This window comes from Mauremys mutica, unplaced genomic scaffold, assembly GCF_020497125.1.
Source record: "Mauremys mutica isolate MM-2020 ecotype Southern unplaced genomic scaffold, ASM2049712v1 Super-Scaffold_100198, whole genome shotgun sequence".
NCBI lineage: Eukaryota > Metazoa > Chordata > Testudines > Geoemydidae > Mauremys > Mauremys mutica.
In genome coordinates this window covers 825,853-844,328 of record NW_025423285.1, presented here as the reverse complement: position 1 = coordinate 844,328, position 18,476 = coordinate 825,853, and the positions used below count along the sequence as shown (strand labels likewise).

Sequence of the window (18,476 nt, the reverse complement as noted above, 5' to 3'; positions counted from 1 at the left end):
GGGTCACTGTGTCGGCCCTATAACCCTGGGGTCAGGTCACTGTGCAGCTTTGATCTAGAGCTCGGATCCCAACAACCAACCAGCAGCCCACAACCTCCCCCTGGGTCTGCCCCACCTGGTTCCTCCTTACAGGCCGACCTTACCCCCCTTCCAGCCCCGGATTCGCCCCCTAATCATCCTACTGCTGCTCAGAGCCACAGCCGTGGAGGTGCTGAAGGAGGGAGGGGTGACTCTAGGGTGGGGTTCTTCTCTAAAGATGGCTGGCAGAAAGGTGGTGCTCAGCTCTGTCAGGGACCTGCCCAGTTGCCTCGCTGTCAGGGGATTCAGACGTTTCTGTAAGGCCATTAAATGGGTATTTGGCTTCTGAGTGAATGTGAGGAATGTGCAATCCTGAGAGGGAATTTCCATCCTTCTTTTTACTGCTCTTCAGGGACCCAGTGGCCTAATGGATAAGGCATTGGCTTCCTAAGCCAGAGATTGTGGGTTCAAGTCCCATCTGGGGTGGAAAAACTCCTTCCTTCTTGTATATTGCAACAAAGCCTTGGTATTATTTTCCCCAAGGAAGCTGGGAGACATTTGAACCCAAAGTACTGGATCTTCAGAGCAATCCCCCAGAAACAGCATCTTCCACTTGACAAATGCTTTCTAAACCCATCAGTAGCAAACAGTTAATACTAGTTAATACTGCTTGCATCCGAAGAAGTGGGTATTCACCCACGAAAGCTCATGCTGCAAAACTTCTGTTAGTCTATAAGGTGCCACAGGATTCTTTGCTGCTTCAGTTAATACTAGTGTTTGTCTGAGAATAGAGGGAAGGGGAGTGTTTACTCCGACACCTCAGTGAGTGACACAGACAGAAAGAGCAAGGCTGTCCTGAAAGAGAATGGATCTGTCTGGAGACAAAGCAGAACCTGAGAATGAGCAACAGTGTGAAAAAAAGAGGTTCAAATGTGTGTTAGGTGTTAGATAGGTTGGTCTGACAAATTTCAAGAAAATACCAATGCTCGTAGACTGATGCGGACACTGGCTGCTTCTGATCTTTTACTGAGAATTCATTGAGAAATATTTTCCTTAACTATGTTATGGAATATTAGGTGGGCTATGAAGGCACCATTCCTCCTGCTTTCGCCCTTCGAGACAACACGGCTACATGGCATGCGGCCAATGCTCACCTTCCAGTCAACTGCTAGAGAAGACAACACAGACAGGGATGGCACCAGGGCAGACTGGAGCTCCATGGAGATGGTGGGACCAGGTCTCATCAATGGGGAGGTGGCCACCCCAGCATGCACAAGGCTGAGCCAGTAAGTGCGGCGTGTGCTCCACGGTGCCCCTACTCCCTGCATGTGGTGGTGGAGGGCAGTTACTGAGTTCGGTTGGTTTGGGAAATTTAGGGCTTGGCTACACTTGCAGAGGTAGAGCGCTGGGAGTTAAACCACAGCAGGGAAACCGCTGCCGTGCGTTCACACTGACAGCTGCAAGCGCACTGGAGTGGCCACATTAGCAGCTCTGGCAATGCCACAGAGAGCAGTGCACTGTGGTAACTATCCCAGTGTGCAAGTGGCTGCAACGTGCTTTTCAAATGGGGGACGGGGGTGGAGTGTGACAGGGAGTGTGTTGTGTGTACGTGGGGGGAGTGACAGTGTGTTTGGGGGGCTGAGAGTGTGTCAGCATGCTGTCTTGTGTGTTCGGACAGCAGCAGACCCCACCTCCCCTCATACACACTCACAACAGCAGCAGCATTCCACACTAATGGTTGCTTTGTGCCGGAGCAGATAAGCAGCCGGCTGTCAGAAACGGAGCTTTGAAAGGGGATATCCGCATGCCTGCAGCCGATTTCAAAACAATGACCAGAGTGGGCACTTGACTTCAGGGGATTATGGGACATTTCCTGAGGCCAAACACAGTGCAGTGATGCAACACGTCATCCACACTGATGCCCAGGTATTTCAGCAGGGCTCAGCGAGCTTTATGCTTCTCATGGAGGTGGATTACCAGGAGCGCTCCAGCTGCAGAGCCCAGGTGCTCCATGTGCCTTGCGAGTGTGGACACCTCAGGAGTTAGGACTCCTGGGGCTGCTTTAATGGGCTCTAACTTGCAAGTGTAGCCAAGCCCTTAGACTATGTCACTTGTGTGACTTACTTGTGCTATTGTAATAAATACAATAGACGTGCAATGGTCAGAAATTGCACCAGCATAGAAGTATATTAAAGGGAAACCCTAAGGAAATTAAGAGTTTAAATTATCCTCCACATGTCCCGTGTCCCACTAAAATGAATCCAACCCACAGGGCATGTGGGCAGAAGTATCGGTGTCAGGATGCTACATTGTTAGCACAGTAAATGAAGCTGCAAAATAAATGATGTTTAAATGACCTCACTCTATTTTTTACAATCCGGTGATAAGAGGTAATAGATACAGATGGACACCAGGCAGGGTCGTTTGGAGGGTGAAGCCTTTATGCTTCCATCCCCCACCACTGTCAAGTTTTAGCAAATTGGGACAAGTCAGCAAATAAGAACAACCTCATGTCTCAGTAACTGCTGCAGGTAGCAAAGTCCTACAGGGGGCAGTTTCTGGCACTACACCTGCGCAGCTCTGCTCCCCGGCTCTTCTCGGGCTCCTGCTCTCTCCTTAGCTCTGCCCCACTCTGGCCCAGGCAGTTCCAGCTCCCACGGAGGATGGGCCCCCCTGGCCTGGTGAATCCCTCATTACACTGCCTGGCCTGTCAGTGCGGCTAACTTGGAGCTTTGGCCTCTCCCCATTGCCCCTGGGGACTGTCAGTCTCAGGGTCCTGATTTCCCATTGGCCCTTCCCCCTTCTATTGGGACTGGGAACTAGCCAACCAAAACCCCCACTAAGCTTTAGTAAGGGGCCAACAGTCCCTTACATGAGCCGGCCCCATGAGGGTCACTGATGTGCAGAGAAGGCAGCATGAGCTGGTCCCATGGTGTAAGGGGCAGCACTCAGGGCTCTGAATCCTGCAATCTGAGTTCAAATCTCAGTGGGACCTTGTGGTAAAGCCCTGGAGCTCCCACTGCTCTACTTCCCTGTCTCCAGCTCTGCAAGAGCAATTTTTCCCCTCCTGCTGGATGGGTCAGGGCTGTAGAACTGACACCTGAGGGTTGGGATTCTCATGGCTTCACCTGGTGCCCACAAGTCTGGCACTTGCCACTGTGATTGAAGGAAGCAGGGCTGGGCAGGTGGGAGCCCAGCACCTCTCCTCCTCTGGGCACCTAGAGCAGAGGCGGCTGGTGCTGATAGCTCCAAGGGAAGGCTTAAGAGCAGCGGAGGTCAGGGCAAGAGGAGGAGAGGACCATGCCTATGTGTGGCCAGCAGACAGCCACAGGGCCAGCCTGCTCCCTGCTGTGCTGAACCCCCATTGAAGGCCGCCAGCATGCAGGGCGGCTGCTGATGCTCTGTGGCCAACATCAGAAGAGGGTAGGAAAGCAGGGCCAGCCCCCCTGGTGGGGCCTCTGACCGTTCCCACTCAAGGTGCTGACTTTGGAAGTGGAGCCGCCCATTTTCTTTGGCAAGTCAGGAAGGGCAAAGGCGAGACTGGAAGCCCCTGGGGCTCATGTCCCAGCCTTTGTGACACCCAACCCCCAACTCCTTCCTGGGGCTCTAGCTGAAGCCAGAGCACTGGCCTGAGCGGCCAAGAAGAGGTTCCAGCCCTGAAGGGAGCAGGACTTGCAGCACAAAGTGAGCACAACCATGAGGGGACTCAAATCCTGAATCATCCGATCCACAGGGAGATGCCTTATCCTTTAGGCCACATGATGACGGGGTCTAAACACTTCTTTGGAAAAGCCGGACACTGTGTTTCTCAGGTCATCTGCTGAGGGGGTCGAGACGCTCTGGGCACAAGAAGTTAAGTTCCCAGCGACAAGTGAGACTTAATTGTATGGGGCCAGGTGCAGGGTTTTGGCAGGGAGGCTCGGGCATGGGGGATTGGGGTGCAGCGGATGGACCGGCTGTCTAGGCACAGAGATTTAGTCTCCCTGAGGAGGAGGAGGAATCCTGCTGACAGGCAGTGGCTGTGCAGAAAAAGAGGAGGGGTTCCTGGGACTTTTTTTGCCTCTCTTTTGCCTGCCTGCTCACTCTTGCCTGCACACTGGGATAATCACTCTTGTGGTGACTGGTGAAGATGTTTCCTACCAAGCTGAGGTAGCTCATTTGGTAGAGCATCAGGCTGTTAATCTGAGGGTCCAGGGGTCAAGCCTCTGTCTGGGTGCTCAGCTTTTAAGTTGCCTTGTGTGCCAGGAGCCAAACTCTGTTCACAGCCACACAGGGATTCCCAGAAGCTGTGGCCATTTCCTGGAAAGGTTCCTTTCCTTAGCAATCAGGAGGAAGGCCACATCTGCAGGTGCAGATAGCGCAGGAGCAGGCCTAGGACACGCAGTCTCTGGCTGCCAGGAAGTGCTGTGGGGCCAGGTGCTGAGAAAGCCCAGAGGGGGAGCAGCAGAGATGAGGGGAAGGGAGAGAGAAGCAATGAGGACAGAGTACAAGTGTACAGGGGGCATCTGGTCTGGCTATTGTGGCAAACTTCCCTGGTTTATACACGACCCTGGTAGAATTGGCCAGCGGAAGGATCTGAGTCCCCACCCCCTTACCCAGAGGCTGCCTGACCTTGAGGACTGTTAGGATACAGAGATTCAGCCTGTTTGCAAAGGCCTGTACTTTAAGAATTTAGGTGTATTTTTTTCACTTAGCTAGTTATAAAGATATAAAAGAAAGAATAAAAAATCACTGTCTGTCTGTGTAATGGCCTTCTCTCACTGTGACAGTCTGAGGCCTGGTTCTTCGGCTAAGCAGCAAAGGCAGCCATGAGCTGGGAAGTGTATGGTCACATCCTCACATTCCCAACTACTCACATTGAAATAAGGTGCGATTGGGCTGTTAGGAATACAATCCTGCCCTGATATTCCATCACCTCCAGAGAAAGGGAAACTTAGTTTGGTAGCATCCTGTCTGGCAAGAACTCACTTATCAATAGACCCAGCTGGAAAACCCTTATGTCTGTATAGATGTAGTTGTGAAATCCTCCCTTCTGTATTGTTTTGTATGTTTATTTACATGGTCTCTGTCTGGGTCTGTGATTGTTTCTGTCTGCTGTATAATTCATTTTGTTGGGTGTAAACCAATGAAGGTGGTGGAATATAACCATGTTACAGTATATTAGGACTGGTTAGCCTAGAGAAGGAGTGAGGGTGCCAGGCGGCGCGGCGGTCGGGGCCACGTGGTGAGTGTCCTGCTGAAGCGCTGGCCGCCCCCCTTCTCTCTCCCTCCCCTTCCCCCCCCCGCTAGACCGGGTGCGCACTCTGCAGCACAGGGAGTCCCCTGGCTCCGGCCACCCTGTAGGGTTTTTTTTTTGTTTTTCCCCTGCTTTGCCGGCCGCGCCATTGTTTTTCCCCCCACCCCCCTGCTTTGCTGCTCCAGCCCCACCGTTTTTGTGTTGTCCCCCACCCCCCACTTTGCTGCTCCAGCCACGTCGTGTCCCTCCCCCCCAGCTTTGCTGCTCCAGCCCCACCGTTTTTGTGTTGTCCTCCGCCACTTTGCCACTCCAGCGACGTTGTGTCCCCCCCACTTTGCTGCTTCAGCCGCGCCGTATCCCCCCCTACACCCCCCGCTTTGCCGCTCCACCCGTGCCGTTCTCCCCCCCCTGTTTTGTTGCTCCGGTGGCCCCACCCCATTTTTCTTTGCTTGGGGCGGCAAAAAAGCCAGAGCCGGCCCTGCCCACACCTGACTCCCTGCCATCTTTACAGGGGCCTGACAAGCTTTGCTTGTGTTTGGATTCTGCAAAGCAGAGGAGCAGGTGAGGTTTTCCTTGCAAGTTGTGTGTGAGTCAATCTTTGGCCTGGTCTGCACTACAAAGTTGTTTCAGCAGAATTATATTGCTCAGGTGTGTGAAAAACACACAACGCTCCCTCGGTCGGCAGCTTGTGGCCGGTGTACACACTGCAATGCCACGTCTGGCGACAAAACTGCCCTGTTTTGGTGACAAAATAAAACGACTTCGATGAGAGGTCTAGAGCTTTTTGCAGCAAACTTAAAGTGACAGAGTAGACGCTGCTGTTCATTATATCACCATAACTGGCCTCCTCCAGTATCCCACAATGCCCGCCGTGAACTCGCCTGCCCTGCATTCCTGCTACAGAGCCTTGGGCCCCTCCCCTTTCATTGCTCTGGGAAGTTCTCACAGCTGAGCCTGCTGCTCTGCTCCGGCAGCCAGGAGCAAATCACTGCCGTGGATGCTGCTCTCTCCCGCCCTGCGAACACAGAGCAGGGTGGCGGGAACTTCCATACATTGGGGGGGGGGAGCACCGGCATCCGAACTGTGATGCCCCCATGACACCCCTTCTATCAAGGATGCTCTTACCTTCTAAACAGGGACGGCTGTTTTCTAGTAAAATCACTAAAAGGGAAGGAGAAAACTCAAAAGAGGTTCCCCCTGGCACTCACGTACGTGAACCTGAATACTCTGTCAGTCCTCAAAGAGAGACCTCGAGAAGCAAAGCCACAGGGGTCTCTGAGGTTTCCCTGGCCCCTCGCCCCTGTCCTGCCTGGCTGATGTCAGCATCTCTCTGTGAGGTCACCACCTCCCCACCACCTTTGACCAATAGTCTGAGGTCCTGCAAAAGGCCTTTGTGATGTCACTGCCACACCCCTCCCTTGCTGTGCTAATGTCCTGCCCCTGCCCAGGCACTTTGGAGGTTTGAGCTACTCCCTGTGGATCACCCCACTCAAGGAGCGTTCGTTCTAGGCAGCAAGCCGGCTAGACAGGAAAACATCAGATGCTGCTCCCAATGCTACACTCAGTTTTTCAGAAATTAGTCGACTTGATGGCCAGAAGAGACCATTAGAGCATCTAAACTGACCCCCTGCATATCACAGGCCTCCTGTATGACACAATAGATACTTTTGGGGGCAACACATTCCAGAAAGGCATCTAGTCTTCATTAAATGACATCAAGAGATGGAGAATCCACCACTTTCCTTGGTAGCTTGTTCTTGTGGTGAATCATCCTCGCTGTTGAATATTTGTGCCTTAGTTGTAATATGAATTTGTCTCTTTTCACCTTCCAGCCATTGGGTCTTGTTATGCCTTTCTCTGCGAGATTAAAGAGCCCTTTCATACCCAATCTTTTCTCTCCATTAAGGCACTTCAACACTTCAATGAAGTCACTTTTCATTCATGAAGGACCCCCCGCTGCCGAATTGCCGCCGAAGACCCAGAGTGGAAGAATCTCCGGAGGCCCGGACCCCACGAGAGTTTTCCAGAGCTCCCGGAGTTAGTGAAGGACCCCGCTCCAGGAGCCCCAAAAAACTCTTGTGGAGGCCCCTGCGGGGACCAGGGCAAATTGCCCCACTTACTCCACCATCTGGGCGGCCCTGATGGGACCTGGAGCTACTGTTATTTCAGGACTCCTGTGAGACCCTCAGCTGGTCGGTTTGCACTCTGCTCTCGGGACTCTCTCTCCTCCTCCCTCCCTGCTGCTCTCCTCTCCTAGACATTGAACCCAGCCCTTGCTGCTGCCAACACCAACTGGCAGAAGGGCCTATAAGTCCCCTGCCTGAGGGGAGGCCAATGCATGCGGTCGGCCATAAGCAATATGATATTTTCTGTCTTAGTCTCTATCCCTTTCTTAATGATTCCCAAGATTCTCTTTGCTTTTTTGACCATCGTTGCACACCGAGTGGATGTTCTCAGAGAACTATCCACAGTGACCCCAAAATCCCTCTCTTGAGTGGCAACAACTATTTTTGGCCTCGTCATTTTATATGTACAGTTGGGATTATGTTTTCCAATGTGCATCACTTTGCATTTATCAACAAATCTGCCATTTTGTTGCCCTTTCACCCAGTTCTGTGAGCTCTTTTAGTAACTCTCCGCAGGCTGCTTTGGACTTAACTTTCCTGAGTAGTTTTGGATCATCTGCAAATTTAGCCACCTCGCTGTTTACCCCTTTTTCCAGATCATTTATGAATATGTTGAATAGTACTTGTCCCAGACCCCCTGGGGGGCACCACTATTGACCTCTCTGCATTTTGAAAACTGACCATTTATTCCTACCTTGTAATCAGTTATTTACCCATGAGAGGACCTTCCCTCTCATCCCATGAGAGTGTAATAGAGCAGAATAGGGCTTCCTTGGGTGTGGGCGTGAATTGACAATATATCAGGGGGTTGTGCACATTTATTGTCCTGGTGAAAAAGTGTGTCTGATACTCAGTCTTTGCTGCTCCTGCCGGCTGTGACTGCTGAGGACATTTTCCTTCTCTGCTCCAGGGTCTCTCTTCTGCCAGATTCTCAGCAAGTCAGGCCCCCTGCAGACTATGGCAGAGCAGTTTGGTAATAGGCTGCAGGACTCACCACGTAAGAATGTAGCTGCTGTAGCACCTTGACTGTCCATGGGCCAAATCCTGCAGCCCTGGATAACCTCCCACTGCTGGTGATGGGAATTGAGCCTTTGTAACTAGCTGCTGGTACCTGAGGTCTCAGTTACGGATTAAACTGGTGGCAAACACAGCTTCAGCCAAAGAAGAGAAGGACGTAAGTGAAAGAGCAAAGCTGGCCATCCGGGGAGCTGCTGCAGTCCCATCACCACAGCTGGAAGGGAGAAGAGGAAAAACTCCCTAAAGTGCTGGGAGCAGCCCTGAGAAAAGGAAGTTTGTCAGTGAGATCAGTAGCACTAACTGTGAAATGAAGGAGTGCTTTCTCCTCTGTGCCGACATGGCTGAATTGTGTTACTTTACTGTGAGAATAAGCTTTAAAATATCCTGCTCTAATTTCAGGATGGGTCTGTAACCATAACTGGACTCTGTGGGAAGTGGCCTCTGGATAGTGATCTTTGGGCAGAGCTGGCTGAAGAGCCTTCCTACTCACCAGGAGATCCTGGCTTGACCTGACAGTTCTTCCTTGCTGAACCTGGCTTGTCTGTCAGGCTCCTTTCTTTTATTTCTTCTAATGAAAAGAAAAGACCTCACTGCACAATCCTTTTAAGTGCTTGTTCAAGACACAGAGACCCTTCCTTGCAGCTAAGTCTTGGAAAGTGTTAAGTGGTAAATCTGGAGCTGATGGAAAGGTTACCATGACTCAGAGTTGAGCTGAAGCTGCTGTGACTGAAACACAGAGCACTAATCAGTATCTGATGACTCCTGGGTTCTCCCCCAGCTCTGGGATGGGAGGGGGGTGAGGGGGGGTAGAGTGGGGGAGGGGTTGGGGTGCCTGCTGCCCTCGCGGTGACCAGCAGAGCCCCACCCCCCCTGCAGCTTGTCACCCCAACCACGCGCTGGGTGTGCTGGTGCCTGGAGCCGCCCCTGGTTCCAGCCCCTCTGCCCAGGCAGCTCCCCCAGCCTGACACACACACACAGCCCCTGCACCCACCCCACCCCAGGGCTCCTCAGCCCAGAGGGGAGCCCCCCGGCTGAGTGGGGAATCAGAACCCCCCAAAATTACCCTGGGACCAGCATGATCTGCCTCCGCCCTGCCCTGCTCTGCATGTATTCGGAGTGAGTCAGTTTCCCTGTCCCAACATGTGTCCTGCCCTGTGTCTCTTCTCCTCCCCAGTACCCTCCAAACCACCCCATTTCCCTGCACCCCGGGCTGGGTCTCTGCCAGCCCCCCTTCTCCCCTCCTGCCCCCAATATCTCCCTGCCCCTACAGGTCTATGGGGCTGGGTCTCTCCCTTCCCCCTTGTCCCCCCATCCCCTCATCCCTTCCCCCAATATCTCCCTGCCCCAGGCTGTCTATGGGGCTGGGTCTCTCCCTGAAGCCCCGCCCCCAGCGCGGGGCTCACAGACAATCCCCGCCCGGCGGCTATGACGTGCGCTGGGGCTGTGACGTGCGGTGACGTGCTCACTCTCTGCAGGCAACTCATTCAATTGAGACTAAAACGACAGAAGGTGTCACGTGTCCATGGGCGGGGTTATGCAGATGAGCAGTGTCTGGCGGCAGGACGGAGAGCAGAGAGGAACCGAAGGAGCCCGGCGGAGAGAATTCTCTGCGTGTGGACAGAATCCGGTGTGGGGAGTTCGTGCTGTGGGTGCCTGCACCGGAGTCACTTCGGGGCAGTGATTGCTACTGAGCTGCATAGTGACCAAAGGCGTGTGAATGGGGTGTGGTGCCTGGCCGGGAGCAGCTCCTGGTGATAAGGTGCCCCTCACTCCCGACCCGCAGCCCCTGCTATCCAGTCCTGACCTGCAGACCCACAGCTCTGCCGGTGCCCCTCACTCCCGACCCGCAGCCCCTGCTATCCAGTCCTGACCTGCAGACCCACAGCTCTGCCGGTGCCCCTCACTCCCGACCCGCAGCCCCTGCTATCCCAGTCCTGACCTGCAGACTCACAGCTCTGCCGGTGCCCCTCACTCCCGACCCGCAGCCCCTGCTATCCAGTCCTGACCTGCAGACTCACAGCTATGCCGGTGCCCCTCACTCCCGACCCACAGCCCCTGCTATCCCAGTCCTGACCTCAAGACTCACATCTCTGCTGGTGCCCCTCACTCCTGACCCGCAGCCCCTGCTATCCCAGTCCTGACCTCCAGCCTCACAGCTCTGTGGGTGCCCCTCACTCCCGACCCGCAGCCCCTGCTATCCCAGTCCTGACCTCCAGAATCACAGCTCTTCTGGTGCCCCTCACTCCCGACCAGCAGCCCCTGTTATCCCAGTCCTGACCTCAAGACTCTGCTAATGCCCCTCACTCCCGACCAGCAGCCCCTGCTATCCCAGTCCTGACCTGCTGTGATGGAGAAGGGGCTGTCTGTGTTGGGGTTGGGAGAGCAAGGGAGGATTTTAGGTGAGGGACAGGTATTCAGCCTGTACCATGAGCTAGGCGTGGGGAGGGGAGGTCAACACCTTTGCCCGGGGAGCTAGACAAAGCCAGGGAGCCGGCTGGAGGGGGTTGGGACAGATTCGGTTTGGGGCTTGGGGGGGAGAGTTCAGGGAATCCTATGCTGGGATCCAAGCACCCTGAACCCCAGAAGGACTCGATTGAGGGGTTCTGGTTTTGCTGTAGCCTGTATTCCTGTTGTCCAATAAACCTTCTGTTTTACTGGCTGGCTGAGAGTCACTGTGAGTCCCAGGAAGAGGGGTGCAGAGTCAGACTCCCCCACACTCCGTGACAACTGGTGGCAGCGGCGGGACCTACTGCACCCCGTGGACGGCGCTTCCTGCAGTTAGTGACTGGGGAGCAGCAAAATGAAGGGGGAACTGATGGGGACCAGGTGGGCTAAAGAGACAGTTTCAGGAGGCGATTAACGCCTGGGAGTGTGTGACCAGAGAGAAGGACTTTGCAGTAACAGGGTCCCCCGGGGGAGTGCAGGAGCAGTCCCAGGGGCAGAGGAGTCTGCAGCTCGATCCTGGCAGAGAGTTGGTGACCTGAAGAAGGGCTGGTGCACGAGGGGTCTCCCTGGAACCGGTGGGAAGCTGAGAGCACAGGCCGGCGAGTGGCCAGCAGGAAGATGTTTGCTAAGCACCTTAAGAGCGACCTGGTGGAGCTGTGCAGGCAGAGGGGGCTGCGCATTGGGAGGTCCACCAAAGACCAGCTAATTGCCCAGCTGGAGGAGAAGGATCACTTGGGTGAACCGAGCACTGTCCCAGAGGGAAGCCACCCAGTGGACACAGTGTGGGCCCCGGGGCCTGACATGGCTGGGAGGGGCCAGACTGCTGCCGAGGACACCCCGAGACCCTGCCCACCTATACCTAGGGGAGGGGTTGGGGGAAGCCCAGCGAATACCGAGGGCACCTGGACCGTGGCGGCCAGCAGGGGATCGTCCCGGCGGAGCTCCCCGTCCCTGGAACAGATGCGGCTGGAATATGACAGGGAGGCGCTCGAGTTAAGGAGGCAAGAACTGAAGGAGCGGGAGAACCAGCGTAAACACGAGGAGAACCAGCGCCAGCGTGAGCTGGCACTGGCCCAGCTGAGAAGCAGCGGGGCCCCGGCTGCGGTGAGTGAGGGGGGACCCAAGCCTACAAAGAGCTTTGATAAGAGCTTCCAGGCCCGCCGTAAGGAGGGGGAGGAGATAGACACCTTCCTGACGGCCTTTGAGAATGCCTGCGAGCTGCACCGGGTTGACCCTGCAGACAGGATGCCGTTTCTCACCCCCTTACTGGACTCCACCGCCGTGGAGGTGTACAGCCGAATGAAAGGGGCGGAGGCAGGGGACTACGAACTGTTCAAACAAGCCCTGCTCCGTGACTTTGGGCTGACTCCTGAGATGTACCGGAAGAGGTTCCGGAGTCAACATAAAACCCGTGAGGTCACATACCTACAACTGGTCAACCGGGCGCAGGGGTATGCCCGCAAGTGGACAGCCGGGGCCCAAACTAAAGAGGACCTGCTTGACCTATTCATACTGGAGCACCTGTATGAGCAGTGCCTGTCTGACCTGAGGCTGTGGTTGATGGACCAGAAGCCGGAGAACCCGCAGCACGCAGGCCAGCTGGCCGACCAATTTGTGGACAGTCGAGCAGGGGATAACAGGGAGGAGTCTCAAAGGAGCAGGCCTGCCTCAACGCAGAGAGAAAGTCACCATGGGACCTCCCAGCGGGGGCCTATGGAGAACCCCCACCAAAGGGGAACATCCAGCGTCAGGTCCATCCGACCCACTCGAGGGGACCCACGAGACATGGGCTGCTATCACTGTGGCCAATGAGGCCACATACAGGCCCAGTGCCCCAAGCTCAGGGACAGACCGAGCAGACCCAACCCGCAGAGGGTTGACTGGGTAAAGACCCAATCAGATGAGGGGCAACATTCCCAGGAAAGGGGGGCTGGCAGCGTTCCACCTGGGAAGGAGGGAGGAGGGCCCCAGGTCTGCTCCTCTGGGGGGCTGGATGCTCCAGACTCCGGGTTTTTGGTTTACAGGGTGGGCACGGGGCTGCCCCTCCGGAAAGAGTGCCTTGTTCCCCTGGAGGTGGATGGGAGGAAGGTCACTGGGTACTGGGACACGGGCGCAGAGGTGACGCTGGCCCGGCCCGAGGTGGTGGCCCCAGATCGGATGGTGCCCGACACCTACCTGACCGTGAGGGGTGTGAGCAGGACCCCATTCAAGGTGCCCGTGGTGAGGGTGCACCTGAAGTGGGGGGCCAAGGAGGGCCCCAAGGACGTGGGGGTACACCCACATTTGCCCACGGAGGTGTTAATGGGGGGGACCTCGAGGACTGGCCAAGCAACGCCCGGGGTGCCCTGGTCGTGACCCGTAGTCAGAGTCGGTGCAGGGCACTGCGCCCTGACAACGGGGAAGGTACTCTGCCCGAGGCGCAGGACCCTGACCTGGTGGGGAGGGAACGCCCAGGGACACGGCCTGGAGAGGCTGCGGCCTCAGTCCCAGCTGGTGAGAGAGAGCAGGTCCCCATCCCTGTCCCAGCTGCCGAGTTCCAGGCGGAGTTGCAGAAAGACCCCTCCTTGCGGAAGCTCAGGGACCGGGCTAACCTCAGTGCAGCACAGACCATGAGGAGAGGTTGCAAGGAGAGGTTCCTGTGGGAGAAGGGGTTCCTGTACCGAGAATGGGCTCCCCCTGGGGAAGTGGAGTCATGGGGGAACAGGAGGCAGCTGGTGGTTCCCCAGAAGTTTCGCCACAAGCTCCTGTACCTGGCCCATGACATCCCCCTCGCAGGGCACCAGGGAATCCGGCGCACCAGGAAGAGGCTGCTACAGAACTTTTACTGGCCTGGGGTCTTTACCCATGTTCAACAGTACTGCCAATCCTGTGACCCCTGCCAGAGGGTGGGGAAGGCCCGGGACAAGGGGAAAGCAGCTTTGAGGCCTTTGCCCATCATAGAAGAACCTTTCCAGAAGGTGGCCATGGACATAGTGGGACCTCTCAGCAAGGCAACCCAGTCGGGGAAGAAATACATCCTGGTGGTGGTAGATTTCGCCACTCGCTACCCTGAGGCGGTGGCCTTGTCCTCTATCGAAGCAGACACCGTGGGCAGATGCGCAGCTGACCATTTTCAGCCGGGTGGGGTTCACCAAGGAAGTCTTAACGGACCTGGGGTCCAACTTCATGTCGAGCCTGCTCCAGTCCCTGTGGGAGAAATGTGGGGTCCGGCACAACTGGGCCTCAGCGTATCACCCCCAGACCAACGGGCTGGTGGAGAGGTTAAACGGGACGCTAAAGATGATGCTAAAAACATTTAGGAACCAGCACCCACAGGACTGGGACAAGTACTTACCTCACCTGCTGTTCGCGTACAGGGAGGTACCCCAGGAATCTACCGGGTTCTCGCCTTTTGAACTGTTATATGGGAGGCGGGTAAGGGGGCCCCTGGACCTGATGAGAGACGAATGGGAGGGGAAGGCTGCCCGATGGCGAGTCAGTGGTGGAGTATGTCCTGACCTTCCGTGAAAGACTTGCCGAGCTCATGGGCCTGGCCAGGGAGAATCTGGCCCGAGCCCAGAGGAAGCAGAAGGTCTGGTACGACCGCACGGCGCGGGCCCGCACCTTCGCCTCCGGGGGTCAAGTGATGGTTCTCATCCCCGTGAGGAAAAACAAACTCCAGGCTGCCTGGGAAGGACCCTTCAAGGTTATCAAGCAACTAAATGAGGTAAACTATGTGGTGGAGCTGTCTAACCGGGCTCATCACCGCCGGGTGTACCATGTGAATATGATGAAGCCATACTATGACAGGGGGAATGTGGTGTTGGCCGTGTGTGGACATTGGGAGGAGCCGGGAGATGACCCTTTAGTGGATCTATTCCCTGGGACAAAGGCTGGTTCCCCCCTGGAGGCGATTCCCCTCTCTGATCAGCTGACCCTGGCCCAGCAGGCTGAGATTAGAGGGATGCTGCATCTGTACCGACAGCTGTTTTCCAACCAGCCCGGGCGCACTAATTTGACTGTCCACCAGGTGGAGACCGGGTCACACACCCCCCCCCCACATACGATGCTCCCCTTTTCGGGTCACAGGAAAAACTGCCCAGGACCTAGAAAGAGAGGTCAGGTACATGCTGGCTTTGGGGGTGATCCAGCCATCTTCCAGCCCTTGGGCCTCGCCGCTGGTCCTGGTCCCCAAAAGGGATAGGTCGATCCGGTTCTGTGTGGACTATCGAAAGCTCAATGCCATCACTGTATCTGATGCCAACCCCATGCCCAGGCCTGACGAGCTCCTAGACAAGCTGGGAGGCGCTCGGTACCTCACCACCATGGATCTTACAAAGGGCTACTGGCAAGTGCCGCTGGACGCAGATGCCAGGCTGAAATTGGCCTTTATCACCGCTCTGGGGCTCTACGAGTTTCTGACCCTGCCCTTCGGCCTACAAGGGAGCGCCGGCCACCTTCCAGCGTCTGGTGGATCAGCAACTGAGGGGGATGGAGAGTTTTGCCGTGGCGTATATTGACGACATCTGCGTCTTCAGCCAGACCTGGGAGGACCACGTGTCCCAGGTTAAACAAGTGCTGGACCAACTCCGAGAGGCTGGGCTAACCATAAAGGCTGAGAAGTACAAGGTGGGGATGGCTGAAGTATCTTACCTGGGCCATCGGGTGGGGAGCGGCTGCCTAAAGCCGGAACCAGCCAAGGTGGAGGTGATCAGAGACTGGCCCGCTCCCCAAACCAAGAAGCAGGTCCAGGCCTTTATTGGGATGGCGGGGTACTATCGAAGGTTCGTGCCCCACTTTAGCGCCATAGCCGCCCCCATCACTGAGCTGTGCAAGAAGGGGAAGCCAGACAAGGTGGTCTGGACCGAGGAGTGCCAGCAGGCTCTCCAGGCGCTGAAGGAGGCTCTGCTCAGTGGCCCAGTTCTGGCAAATTCAGACTTTGACAAGCCCTTTATGGTGTTCACTGACGCCTCAGACACGGGGCTGGGGGTGGTGTTGATGCAGGAGGATGAAAAGGGGGAGAGACACCCCATCGTGTAACTGAGTAAGAAGTTGCTACCCCGGGAGCAGAACTATGCGGCCATCGAGAAGGAATGCCTGGCCATGGTGTGGGCCCTTAAGAAACTGGAGCCATATCTCTTTGGGCACCACTTCACCATGTACACAGACCACTCTCTCCTGACCTGGCTGCACCAGCTGAAAGGAGCCAACACCAAGCTCCTGAGGTGGAGCCTGCTCCTGCAGGACTACGACATGGATGTGGTCCACGTGAAGGGAAGTGCCAACCTGATAGCAGACGCGCTGTCCCGGAGAGGGGGCCCTGAACTTCCCCGGGTCACTGAGAAGAGTGACCCCGCTCAGTTCAGTCTCGAAAGGGGGAGAGATGTGATGGAGTAGGGACTGTCTGTGTCGGGGTTGGGGGAGACGGGGAGGACTTTAGGTGAGGGACAGGTATTCAACCTGTAACCTGAGCTAGGCAGGGGGGAGGGGAGGTCAACATCTCTGCCAGGGGAGCTAGACAAAGGAGAGAGCCGAGTGGAGAGGGGGAGTCAGTTTCGATTTGGGGCTGGGTGAGGGGAGTTCAGAGAATCCTAGGCTGGGATCCAAGCACCCTGAACCACAGAAGGGCCAGATTGAGAGGTCCTGGCTCTGCCCACAAGCTCTGCTGTAGCCTGTGTTCCTGTGTCCAATAAACCTTCTGTTTTACAGGATGGCTGAAAATCACTGTGAGTCCCAGGAAGAGGGGTGCAGAGTCTGACTCCCCCGCACTCCAAGAGGCAGCGGGGATCAATGCCCACGTCCTCCAGCGGCAAGGAAGCCGCGGGACCTCTCCTGGCTTTGCTTGGGTTAGAGGAAAGTGGTGAAGATAAGAATGGCCCTCCTGGGTGAGACCGATGGTCCATCTAGGCCACTATCCCGTCTTCTGACAGTAACCGATGCCAGGCGCTTCAGAGGCAATGGCCAGAGCAGGCAATCGTCAAGTGATCTATCCCTGCGTTGTCTTCTGAAGTTTGGTGCTTGTTTTAGGGGCTAACTCTCAGCCCAGACACACTCCAGGGAGGGAGCGTTGGTGTTTGTGCCGAGGAGCGTGGCTGGGACTCGGACCCCCTTCCCCAGCTCTGGGTAGCGCCCCCCGTCCCCATTTCAGGCTGTGTTCTGCTTAAGGCCACAGAGCCCTTGCCTTTTTTTGCCCGGTGCCTGAGAGTCAGGCCAGCTGCAGGGAATTAGCTCAAGCGGCAGAGCGCTCGCTTTGCATGCGAGATGTAGTGGGGGACGCCGCCCACATTCTCCGAGCCTGTCGACTAAGGGCTCCTGATGAGCGTGGTGGACGGGAGAGCCGGCCATCTGACTTTTGGCCTTGCTGCCTGTAGCGGTCAGGCCGAAAAATCAAAAGCTACCCTCCCCAGGCCCACAGCCACCCAGGGGCTCCTCTGCACCATCTTGCCTCCACGAGTGCCGCACTCTGACCAGCTGAACCAGGCAAGCCACGGGAAGCTTCTCAAGGTCTTCCCCTGGTGTGGGCTTGGATGCGAAAAGCACCTGGCCGTTCATCAGCTGTTGCAAGAAGTGTGCAGAGTAGGAGTAGCGATGGGGCTGTAGCTTTCCACAGCATCTCAATTTGGGCAGCTTTCCATTCCCCTTTTCTGTGTAATGTCCCTCCCACGGGTTTCACTTGCGGAGCTGTACGACTCTGGCAGGGTGGCCATTTAGAAATCTTTTCCTTGCTTTTCTTTTTCACCTGGCCCCAGCGTTAGGACCGTTTGGGTGTTTCAGTGTGTGTGTTTTCCCATTGGGAGGCATTTGGAAGTTTGGAAGGGGAGCCGAAAGAGGAGTCTTTTTCACAAGCAAGTTGGCTTTCTGCACAGATAGGGCCCTTGGCTGTAAAGCTTAGCTCCGTCAGTGCGTCTGCATGGGGTTCCTCCAGTGCCTCAAGAGCCCGTGCTAAACTCTCCGTGTGGGGTGTTTGGCTTCCGCCAGTCAGAGTGCCGTGCCTGCGTCTTTCCAGGGCCGGCTCCCGTGAGACGTGCATAACTTGGGAGGAAAGGGGTAGAAGAGAAAGCAAGTGAAGCTGACTTCGAGTGGTGGTGCCCCTGGGCGGAGTGGTCCTCCTGCTCCTTCCTGTCGGAGGGGTGGGCTTGGGGGGTCTGGCTGTGGGCGGTGGGAGGATGGTGTCCAGGGAAGTCCCAAAGGTCACCCTGCGCCGGCGGAGTGTGAAGCCTCTCCCCTAGGTTGGGGTGCCGAGGATTAAGCCTTCCTCTGTGGCTTGGGCTGGGGAGCGTGATCTGGCATCGGGTCCATTTGGGTGGAGCTGGCGGCCGGCAAGAATTCGGGCCATCAGGTCAACCCTCTGTGGACAATGGGGGTGAGCCGGCAGGCCTGCGATTTTGGCTTCGCGGGCGTGCAGCTCAAGCCTGGCCTCCTATGAGCCTGGAAGGCAGCCGGCCGGGCTCACCCGTCTCCTCCCCAGGCCCAAGTTCCTTTCAGGCAGCAGGTGGAGCAAGGAGCCCAGGGAGGGGAGACCAAGGAGGTGTCCGGAGCCTCGTCCTGCCCGGCGCCCAGCAGGGCTCTTGCCCGCTCCCGGCCCACCTGGTTTTGGCCTCTGCCACCCCTAGCAGTCAGCCAAAAGAGCAGAAGTCACCCTTTCCCTCCTGCAG

The 18,476-nt window shown here is 56.3% G+C and overlaps 1 non-coding gene across 1 annotated transcript; it reads left to right on the top strand.

Annotated features, from left to right (window-relative positions):
- The first annotated feature begins 431 nt into the window (after window positions 1-431).
- On the top strand, window positions 432-504 carry TRNAR-CCU. The gene has a single exon. It is a non-coding gene; the product is annotated as a tRNA-Arg (tRNA).
- Window positions 505-18,476: the final 17,972 nt, after the last annotated feature.